We start from the raw sequence: 12233 nt of genomic DNA, 5'->3' as shown, positions 1-12233 counted from the left end.
TCTCGCTAGCACGTGGTACTGGCAGTAATCCTGAGTTTACTACCTTTTGATGTTCTGCTTTTTAATTTATTTCCTAGTTCTCTATATTCTGCTTTCAGGACCTCATCCCTCTTTTTATCTATGTCATTGGTACTGATATAGACCACGACTTCTGGCTGTTCACCCTCTCTTTTCAGGATGTCCTGCAGCCACTCAATGACATCCTTGACCCTGGCACCAGGGAAGCAATCTACCATCCTGGTGTCACATCTGTGGCTGAAGGATCATCTATCTGTTCCCCTTATGATATCCTTATTGCTCTCCCACTCTATTCCCCCTGCCCCCCACTGTGTAGCTGAGCCACTCATGGTACCACAAATTTGGCTCTTGCTGCATTCCCCTGAGAACCACCTCCCCCAGAAATATCCAAAATAGAAAATCTGTTAGAGAGGGAGATGGACCCAGGGGACTCCTGTACTACTTGGCTTTCCCTTCCTGCTTGCGTACTCTTTATCTGTGGTGTGACCACCTCACTGTACATGCTATTCACGAAGATCTCAACCTTGCAGGTGCTACACAGCAACTTCAGCAGCACCTGGAGACACTTCCTGCACACACAGTCATCCTGGACACTGGAAGTGTCCTTGACTTCCCACATCATACAGGGGGAACATTCCACTTGGTCCAACTTCCCTGCCATGACTGATTCTTAAGTTACTCCCTTTACTTTTACTTCCTCTATTTTAAGGAATATTGAAGACACTAGAAATACTCACCAGGTGCTACTTACCAAGATCGCCATTCCTCTTGCGCTGGATCCCGGTCCCACACTGGTCTTGGGCCTGGTTCTCCCTTGCTTTTTAAGGCTGCCACTCCTCCCACGTTATCAAATGCCAAAAGCAAGGAGCATGTCTTTTGCTTCCTCCCCTAACTCCCTTAATCACTCAACTTCCAGCACTCCATCCTAAGTTGCACTACATGGGCTGCCTTTATATGCTCCTAAGACAAAGGCTAGCTGACCCAGTTACAGGGACCAGTTTCAGCTGCTTCTTTAATTAACAAAGCCCAACTGCGCATCCAGTAGAAACCTTGTTAAAACCCTGCTTAAAGCTGGGAACTTTAGAATTTAGATTTCAGTTACATGGTCACAACAAATAAAATTAGATTTTTACAGAAAGATTTTAAAAATATATTAAGACTCCTTACTCACCATCCACCAGCATCTAGTCCTGTACTTAGGCCTATACTTACTGTTATGTCAATAGTCAATGTTATTTGCTGAGCAAGCCAAATCCCAGAGGGAAACATCTTATTGATCATAAGTTTTTTTGTATTAGAAAGTGAAGGGAAAACTACTGATCCCAGAAGCATTGAAACCCAGAAACATTTTTTAGTATTTTAAAATTAAAATATTTATGAACACAAAGGAAAAAAACTGAAATACATAAGGTTAACGCTACACAGTTAAATCGGTCTTACAAAACATTCCCCAAAAAAGCCCACTTGGTCAGAACACACAAGTAAACTACTTGGCAACAGTTCCCTTTCAACCATAAAAATCCAGTAATATTACCCAAGGCAAAAACTGCTGCTACTTTAAGAAAGTATACCACATGACTTCTCACTCTCTTCTGCTCTGCTGTGGAAATCCAAAGGAGGTTCAGAAACAGACTGCTTTCTGAAAACATTCTTTTCTGGATTGAAACTGGATGGTTGCTTTGAATTTACAACTTTTCTCAGCACAGAGGTGGTCACATGACATCTTCCCCACATAGTCACCTCAACTCAACTCAACATTCCCCTTAAATATTTTTTCCTTTCATCATAAACTCCATTGTCCTAAGCACCTCTTTGAACTCAACTTTACCAAAATATAAAAATCTTTCATGTCTTCTTATTGCCTCCACTTTTGGGTCAAATAAAGTTAAATTGACTCCCTTGTTTAATTATGAAACCTTTGCAAGTTGTAAAATTCCCTTAAACTCTCTTTGAAAATTAGCAGCTGAAAAATTAAGTCCGTACCTATCTTCTAATGCAAATCTTTAAACCCAACCTACTTATTTGTAATTCCAACTTCATCATAGTCTCTCATTATAAATGCATGCATCTGACACCTTCACCTTTTATCTCGCAGTTTCCATATTTATGCTGTTTTTATTAACCTTCCCCCAGTTTAATTAATTATGGACACAAGCACACACATAGCCTTTTTACATAATTCTGCATATTCCCAAAAATATTAAAGTAATAACATCAATCTTCACATTTACCAACCAATCAACTTACGCAACTCCTGTGACGTCACTTTTAGATTTTATCTGTAAATGCCTGGCTCTCTCTATCTGAACTCCTGCTGCTTTATGGCCATCCCCTGTAGCAGAGAAAGAGCCAGCTACTGGAGGCTGAGGAAAGGTAGAAAATGAAAGGATCACCATCCCTCTTCGCCAAACTCCCTCACTCACCAACTCTAATGTAAGCACACTAATGCAGCCAAAAGCAGCTCTCCAGTGCAGACGCCTACCATCAGTGCATAATGTCTCCCATACAGCAAACTGAACCAAGTTTATGGCAGGCTCAGGGCAGCAGATGAAAATCCTTCACATGTCCCTTTGGACAGAAAAAATAAAATTCAGCTAATTATATTTTCCTAATGCCAATAAAAATTAAACACACAAAGCCAATGAATTCAGGAAACATTATTATAACATTTTCACTTGCCTAGATTAAATGGTTTAACCTTTGTTTATTAGGTACATAATTTAAAGGTAATTAGATGACCTCCTCCCAAGTCTTCCTTTACGTTCTGCCAAATGTTGCCTTTATTACAGGTGTGTAACCATCACCCCTAATAACTTGTCTAGTTTGGAAATAAATGTATCAATGTTATTTCTTCAACCCACAACAAGCTCACCAAGATTCTGGAAATCCATGGATTCTGTCTTGGGCCTAGGAAAGCGGTCAGAAGTTCATCCAAGAGGGGAGCTTTGTGCAAAAACCCCAAGAATTTCAGAGTGAGTTGATACGATCACTTTTGGATATTCTCAGAAAAATATAGTAATGAATTCAAAGATGGCGGTGCCAACCCTGGTTGGACATATTCCTGGAAGGTTTGTCACATGACCTCCTGCCTCCAACTGCCCTATTCCTGCCAATGCTCCTGCCATTGGTTGCCTAGCATATCCATCCTAATGCTGCCCTGCATTCCCAGCCCATTTGAAAGTATAACCATTCATTACTCAGTTGGATTACACTTGACTCTCATTTAAACAACCTTTCTTTCATCTTCAATATTTTTCTCATTAATGAACAGAAATTTAAAATGAAACACACGCACAGCACTTTCTTATAATGTCCTTATGGCTTTTTTTCCAGATTGCTTGTAGTAGTGTCCTAGAGATTAATCTTCAATTCCCAGAAATTCCAGGCCAATCCTGAAAGGTAACCCATAGTGTGTTTAACTGACTCCAGAACATCTAAGATGATTGGTATGAGTTTGATCATGTAGGTGGCAAGAGTGCTTTTCTAAAATATGTTGCATAGATTTACAAATATTGCCCTTTGTTGCAGCTATTCAAAAGTTTATGAAACTTGCGAGCATTTACAAAAACTAAAAGGGGTGTCTTGTATTTTTATCTTACCTGTGTGATGCCACATCAAACAGACAACATCTGTACATTATATTAATCATGAAAAATATGGTTACGGAGTTCCAATTCCTCATCCCAGAGCTAGCATTTGAACAAGATTTTCCTGAATTGGGTGGGTTATTGCCAGATTTCAATCCCTCCTTCAGTGCACAAGTAAACTGCATGTCTTATTTAGTGAATAACTTTAAGGGAAACAATTGTTTAAAGAAAAAAATCAAAATTATAAAGCAATGTTAAATTGATAGAGTTTTTAATAACCTTGGAGATAAGAATTTATTGCAACTGAATACCTGATTCTAATAATTTATCATTCACTTCATGTATACTAATATATGGAGAAATGTTGCTTTGCTACACCACAGATCGTAATGCAACATTACTGAAAACTAAGATAAAAAACCATAGGCAGAATTTTCTGGCTGGCGCGCGGGTGGCAGAGCCTGCACATCAGCGCTTAAAATGTCGTGCGAGTGTCCCAATATCAGCACACGGCATCATAATATTTTGGTCGGCGGGTGCTATGCAGTGGGACACGGACCTGCCATTAATTAAAGGCCTCGTTAAGGCCCTTAACTTGCCAATTTTCAATGATTTTGAGGGGCCCGTGTGAACTTTGGTTCGGCACATTGGCACAACAGGCAGGCGAGAGGTGATATTTTATTAAAACTCATGCGTTGGCGGGATATATGGACTCAGAGGGGTTGTTAATGTTTTTTGTGAAGTATTTAATGCAGAAAGTGTTTTAAACTTGCCTGTGTGATTGTTAGCAGTGCACATCGATTTCCAAGAGCTTTTTGTGTACTTTGAAGCTTCAGCTCACCAGTCTGCAGACAGTTATCTTTATCGGGCCTGCAGCTTTCCGGAGGCCTCCGGAATGGGTATGGGTTCTGACATCTCCAATGGAGGCAGCTCCTCTGAGGAGGAAGGGAGGGATAGAATAAGGAGGAGGTCAGGAGTGGACAACATGCCTCCAGGGGAGCCACCTTTGGGAGCCCAGGTGCAGGCACAAGGGGCACAGGGCCAAGAGGTCATCCAAGGTGGAAGAGGCCGCAGAAGACACCACTATCCTGCTGCCAGGGTATACAGGTGGTGAAGCAGCTATCTCAATATGACTGAGGTGCATGCCGAAGGAGGCTCCGTCTCTCAAGGGAGACAGTCAACTATATCTGTCAGATGATTGGCCCTGAGATTTCCCCTAACTGTGTAGGTGGACACCCCATGCCAGCGGCTCTGAAGCTTACAGTTGCCCTCCACTTCTATGCCTCTGGCTCCTTCCAGGGCTCGATGGGTAATCTTTGCGGTGTCTCCCAATCAGCTGTCCACACTTGTGTCAAGAAGGTTACAGACGCTCTGTTCAGACAGGTATTGACCTTCATCCACTTCCACTGCAACCAAGCAACTCAGGCACAGCGAGCCAGAGGCTTTGTGGCCATTGCTGGCTTCCCCCGTGTCCAGGGTGCAATAATCTTGCACACATGTGGCTATCAAGGTGCCAACAGGTGAGCACGGTGCCTTCGTCAACAGGAAGGGCTTCCACTCCATGAACGTGCAGATAGTGTGTGATCACAGGATGCTGATTCTACAAGTTTGTGCAAGGTACCCAGACAGTTCCCACGATGCCTACATCCTCACACACCCCGAGATGTCGGGGCTTTTCAGTGCTCCGGCTTGGCTGGATGGATGGCTGCTGGGTGACAAGGGCTATCCCCTCCAAAAGTGGCTCATGACACCTCTCCGCTATCCAAGAACAAAAACTGAGGAGCACTACAATAGGAGCCACGGCACCACAAAGGCTGTGGTGGAGAGAGCCATCGGTCTTCTCAAGATGCACTTTCGTTGCACTTTCGTTCCAGTGCCCCCCAGATCACGGCTTTCTGATAGTGGTAACATGCTGTGTTCTGCATAATTTTGTGCTGGAAAGGGGGGACACAGTTGACGATGAAGACCTTGATACAGTGAATGAGGCTGCACACGATGTATCCAGCAGAGGCTTAGAGGATGAGGAAGCACAGGGCGATGATGAGGGGCACCACGCCAACGTGCTACTACACCAAGGAGGCAGGGATACCCGGGACAATTTAATCCAGTGAACCTTCAGCTAGCTCCACACACATCGATCAGCATGACCTGCATTGCCTGGCGCTTCCACGCATGGCACTTCAGTGCTACATCTTCCACCTCATCAGCTGCAACTAAGGGCTTAGTGCAGAAACATCAATGTCCACTCAAACACTCATGATACGTCTGTGAAACATACAACTGCAGCACAAAGAAACACTCTCAGCCATAGTCAGAAAACTGGACTTTATTCCATCCAACATCAAAGAGAAATGCCTCTATGACAAATATAACTGTTCGTTTCCTATTCTAGGACCAACACAAAATCACCAGTGACATGCCTGTGGAGTGCCTAACATGCCTTATGCTTTCGTTTGCGGCTGCTATGTCTATGTGCCACCCCATCACTCAGAGTGGCTTGTGAGACAGCCTGCTGACTCTGCTGTCGTGTTGGCATCGATGACCTTGGCGGGTGTCTTCTGGCCCGTGGAGCCTGTGCTGGCCCCGCCTGGGAGGGAGTGGCCAGTTCCAGAACTGGCACCTCCCTAGTTTCACAGCCTCAATGGATGCAACGGTCACTGGCAGAGGGGCGGAGGAGCTGCTGCCCTCATCCAGAGTGCCCTGAGAGGAGCTCGCAGCAATGACAGGCAGCTGCTGCGCCGACATGAAGTCACATTAGACCTCCCTGTTCACCGCAGATGCATGGGCACTGAGTGCCAACACATGGTGCCCAGAACATCTCCCACATTGGGAATGACCACCCGTGGCCATTACCACTGTGAGGGCTTGAAGGTCAGAGCGTAACCCAATCAGAAGCATCTCCATCCAATCAAAGCCCCTCTCCATGAGAGTCGCCAATCTCTCAGTGGAGGAAGCGTGAAGCTCTGTCCTGAGGTTCATGCCTTCACATGCACTCTGCCTGGACTCCTCCACCGCAGAGACCAACTGAAGCACACCCTCATGCAGCCCTGCCAAATGCAAACGCAAATCCTGCTGCTTGATCTGCAGCTGCTGCATTGGTGACAACTCCAGAGGCACATCATCACTGCCGGACTCAGCATGTGCCTGGTCCCCTGCAGTCCTCCGGCTGCTGGCACCATCAGCACTCTCTGTCCCTGCCATCTCCTCCAGCAATTGTGAAGTACCCTCTCCACTGTGACCCAGGACACTAGCCAATGGTAAGTTCCCCACCGAAGTGTTTGTGGCTGCACAGGTGCCAGGCTGGCTGAAATGATGTGCTGCAAGTTGCACGTCTTGGCCCTCAGGTGTGGAAGGGGGGCTCCGGCCTCGTTGGCCACAGCCACGCGGTGGTGATGCTGAAATTAACAACAAGGACAGTGCATCGGTTAGCGTACAGTCAGTTCAACCTTTCATCACTTTTCCCCCCCAGCCTCATAAGTCGCTCACCCTTCAAAACCCTAAGGAGACGAACATTGGTGGGGTGGAAAAAAGTCAAGAGGAAGCCCAAACATTAGGTACGCATACAGACAGGTTGGTCAGTTGGCCTAAGGAATGCCACATGGAATGTTATGTGCCATTGGAGTGGGGAGAGTGCAGAGGTACCTAACCTGGATGCATGCTGGCCTGTTGCGGTGATGAGGAAACATTGCAAACACTTGCAACATTTGCCGTGGAGCACAGGAGATTGACAAGTCACATTATTGACCTTTATACCGTTATGAGGGGCATGGAACGGGTGGGCAGAAGGCAACATTTCCCCTTGGTGCAGGGATGAGTAACATGGTGGCATTTATATAAGTTGAGTACCATGAGGTTGATGGGTGAGGTGCTGAGGACCTTTCAGACAGAGTAATGAGGGGCGCACTGGCTGAAAGGGTGGTGGAGGTACCAACCCCCTAATGCAAAATGTCTTTTGCTGTGCAGCAGCATGTTAGGTCTTGGGGATAGTGGTCACACATGGCATAAGGCGACTTTGGAAGGTGCTGGAGATGTGCATCCTCAAGGGGATGAGGGACCTTTGTATATGACCCGCATGCAGAGTATCTCAGTCTGTGAATGAGCAGTATAGCTGCATTAATGATTGCAGCAACCATTAGTGCTTTAGATGGTGGGCAGACAGAGTGGATGGGACTGTGGACTTCAAATACTTGGCCACTGCACCTCAGCCTTGCCGCCACCTGCCGCTCTGGCTGCCTGCCTCCTCCCCAACTCCATGGCCTGTTCCTCAAATGTCGTGAGGTGCTGGAACAGGGCGTGCCCACCACCAGTCCTCTGGCACTCCCTGAGATCGTGCTCAGTTTTTGTCTGCAGAACAGAGAAGAGGATTTATTGGGGCTGATCACTCATGTACTCTGCACACACACGCCACACCCAACCATAGTGGCCCATCTGAGGCCTCCAGTGGCTCTTGAACTCACTACTGGTGATCAGTCCCCAGAAGATAGTACGGCTAGTCCCAACCCCCTCCCCCTACAGCCACCTTGGATACATTTGGCATCCATCACTTTGAATAACACATGAGTCTTAGTGCCCATGGCAAGGAGGCGCAACTAGGTGCGGCGCCGAGGCCAGCAGATGGCTCTTGGCCACAACACCTTGAGGCTCCCCATCCACCATCTCATCACCATCAATAAGACATGTGTTGGAGTTCTGAATATGTGTCTAGCTGCTTCCCCTGCAGGTTGCCCCCAAATGCGACAAACACCAACATTTGCTGCAGGGAAAACCCATCTTCTTCTCAACCATTAAGGCTGATGTAAGCATGGTCACTATCTGTTTGCTCACTCAGCGTGCGCCAAATGCCCAATGCAGTAACCACAGTAAGACGTAGTTGGTGGGGTGGGGGGTGGGGGTTCAAAGGCTAAGGCTAAGGCTACCTGCTGGATCAAATGGCCAAGGCTGACATGGTACTCACCCTTCCAGAGTGCAACAAATCATTGAAGTGCTTCCGGCACTGTGTTCCGGTGCACTGCACATTGTCATGGGCACTTACTGCATCACCCACCTCCTCCCACGCCTGCCTGGTGACATGGGGGACCCTCCTCCTCCCATCCTCCAGATACAAAATATCCTGACGGCTGGACACCTCTTGGAGGAGAACAGCAAGGCAGGCATTTGAGAACTGAGGAGCATATTGGCCCCCTGCTGGCCTATCTTGCAGCCTGCCCCCTCCTCCTGCTCCTGCTCCTGTTCCTGTCCTCTGAGAGCAGCCTGTCTCTCTCTGCGAGTGGCCATGGTGCACTGCCTCAACAAGGCTTCCTGGTCACTCTTTATACAGACTGTTGGTTCCCCATTGGAACCGACGCTCTGAGCACGCCCGCCTCTGCAATGATTTTCCCATTCTACATGGGAGTCGCTAACCCACTGGGCGGGCCTTAATTGGCCCGCCCATGCAAAATGGCAGCACAGCCCATTTCGGCGGCGGCAATTGGCTGCCCGCCCGCCGCCGAGTTGGTTGACCCTGCCCATCAAGGGCAAAATTCTGACCGATATATGTAAAATGTCTGTACTACAGGATTTGTTATTTTGATTCTGCTTTGCTTATGCTACACCACGAAACCTGGTGCCAAGGAGCTGTGATTGCTGCTCTAAAACCAATCACAAAGAACCAAGAAAGAATATAGAGGAGAAGATTGATTGAAGATTGAATCCTGATTGTCATTTCAGCTATGTACCAGTTTAGCATCAGCAGCTTAAAAATTTGATTCTATTTCTGACGCTTATTCATTCATCTTTAATATTTAATAGGTATTTCCTACCTATGCAGCCTGAATACTTTGCAGTTCTGATGCTCACTTGCCAACAGAGTGTGAGTACTTCTCATTCTATTTTCTACCCAGATGCCTTTCTGATGCATGCATTCATTTGTCCTCTCAGTCTATTTGCCTTGAGTGGGACATGACCAACTGTTAACTTACCCAGTGCAATTGTTTCCTGGCTGGCGCATAGTAAAAAAAAAGGAGCAAAAGATGGACAAGGAGAGTGCAAAAGCAGATACTAAAGAAGGTGAGTGAATGTGAAGGAGAGACGAAGTGCAGAAGCAGTGATGGAGAAGAATGAGAGTAAAGTGGAAGTAAAGGAGGAAATTGAGAAAGACAAAAATTCAAGGGAAGCCAAAAGTGGCGAGTCAAGGAGTGAGCAGTGAAACAAAAGTGGGGAGTGAATGAGATGAGAGACAAAAAAGATAATGGGAAGAAGGCCAAAATGGACAAAAGTATAGACACAGAGGTACTTTTTTTTGCACATTTAGCAGTACCCCTATGCTTAGCTAGAGAAGCTAAGCATTTTTGGATGCTTAAGCTCAAAAGTGAAATATTGAGAAAAGAGCTGAATTCCAGAGGTAGTGAGGGAGAGTGACTGCTCTTGACATCAAGGCATCATTTGACCAGGTGAAGCATCAAGGAGCTCTAGCAAAATTGAAGTAAATGGGAATCAGGGGAAATTCTACACTGTTTGCAATCATACCAAGAACAAAGCTAGATGGTAGTGGTTATTGGAGGCAAAGTACCTCAGCCTCTAGACACCAATGCAGGAGTTCTTCTGGGTCATGTCCTAGGTCCAACCACCTTAAGCTGCTTCAGCAATGACCTTGTCTCCACCATAAGGTCAGATTTGGGGACATTGATGATAGTACAGTGTTCAGTATCATTTACAATTCCTCAGATATTGAAGCAGTTCATGTCAGTATGGAGCAAGATCTGGACAACATTCAGACTTGAGCTGATAAATGGCAAGTGACGATCATGCCACACAAGTGCCCGGCAATGACCATCGCCAACAAGAGAGAATGTAACCTTTTGCCCTTGTCATTCTATTGCATTGTCATCACTGAAACTCCAACATCAACATCAACATCTTGGGGGTTACCAGTGACCTCAAACTTAAATGGACCAGCCATATAAGTACTGTGGCCATAAGTGAAGGTGAGCAGCTGGGAATTCTGCAGCACGTAACTAACCTCCTGACTTCCTAAGGCTAGTGCTTCATCTACAATGTCAGGAGCATGATGAAATAATCTCCACTTGCCTGGGTGAGTGCAGCTCCAACAACACTCAAGAAGCTCAATACCATCCAAGACAAAGTAGCTCACCTGATTGACACCCCATCCACCACCTTAACCATTCACTCCCAAAATCACTGGTGCACAGTGGTAGCAGTGTGTACCATATAAAAGATGCACCACAGCAACCTGCCAAGGCTCCTTTGACAACACCTTCCAAACCTGAAAGCTCTACCAGGTATTAGGCAAGACAACCAGAAAACTGGGAACACCACCACCTGCAAGTTGCCCTCCAAGTCACTCCATCCTGACTATATTGTGGTTCCTTCAGTGTTGCTGGGTCAAAATTCTAGAGCTCCCTCCCTAACAGCACTGTGGATGTACCTACACCACATGAACCCCAGCGATTCAACAAAGTGCCTCATCACCACCTTCTTAAAGGCAATTAGGTCTGGGATATATATAAAAACCTTTCCAACAAAATTGGAGATCTATTTCAGAGCCCTGCCAGGAGATATAGGGACATGCTTCAATTAAGCTCATTCCTTACACCTTCACCCAGCTTGCCCTATCTTCAAAGCCTCTTCAGCTGTGCATTCTCTATAGCATCTCTTGCCTACTGCTGAATGCTTAAGCTTATCACAATTGCTACTATTGAGCCACTGGAACATGCCTCTGTTCTGTACCTTGTCTGGCTGTTAACAGATTTGGACAAGTACTTTTGTCCTGGACTTATACTTGAAGCCCAACCATGTTTCCTACTCTCCTAAACCTTCCAGCTCTACTTTCACCTCTCCAACCCCTGTGCTCCCAATCTCCTATCCAATGTTCCCAGAAGCTGCTCCTTCCTTCACAACACCCAGCCTTATTCTAGTTCTGATTTTATTTTAGTGTCTCTCTTTTTGCTTCCATAAGGCAGCACACATCTAGACCAGTGTACCTGTCCCCAGTGTTATTCTCATCTATACCATATTTTTCAAGGCTAAGCTGCTTCAACTGACTTCATACCCATATACCTTTTGTTCCCAACCTCTCCAATGTATCTATCATTTCTGATTGATTCCATATCCCAATGCTTCCCAGCTCTCCTTGAACCTCAGCTTAACAGGTACTATTGATATCCAAATTCCCTCTTAAATACCTCCAATCTTTTGAGAACACCCAGGTGCCAGCTCCATCTCCGCTTACCTACTTCTCTGAGGCCTCGAATCTGATCCTGAGAATATTCCCCTGGCTGGCTGCCCTCCCACGCCAAACCTTTAACACTCCCAGAGTCATGGCACTATCAAAATATTTCCAGGTCACAGACAACAATCTAACTGAGTTTTGTCAGTTCACAGGTTCAACTGTTGCCCACTCTGCCTCAGGCCATGAGGGGATCTCTTCCTGCTCTTCCCCATTCTAGAGGCCAATCCTTTGAATCCTGGACAGATCCTTATCCACAGCTTCTTCGCTGCAACCTATGTTGCTGCACATCTACAATCCAGCCCTATCCGAGCAGCTGCACTTAAGTTGCCTCCCGTCCTGTGTGTCACATTGTCTTTCAGAGGTAAGACGCTCTTTTTTAAAGCAGCAAAAGAACGCCTGAG

The sequence above is a fragment of the Carcharodon carcharias genome, chromosome 10 (genome assembly GCF_017639515.1).
Source record: "Carcharodon carcharias isolate sCarCar2 chromosome 10, sCarCar2.pri, whole genome shotgun sequence".
NCBI lineage: Eukaryota > Metazoa > Chordata > Chondrichthyes > Lamniformes > Lamnidae > Carcharodon > Carcharodon carcharias.
The sequence above is the reverse complement of the archived record's forward strand: the minus strand, read 5'-3'. Positions refer to the sequence as shown.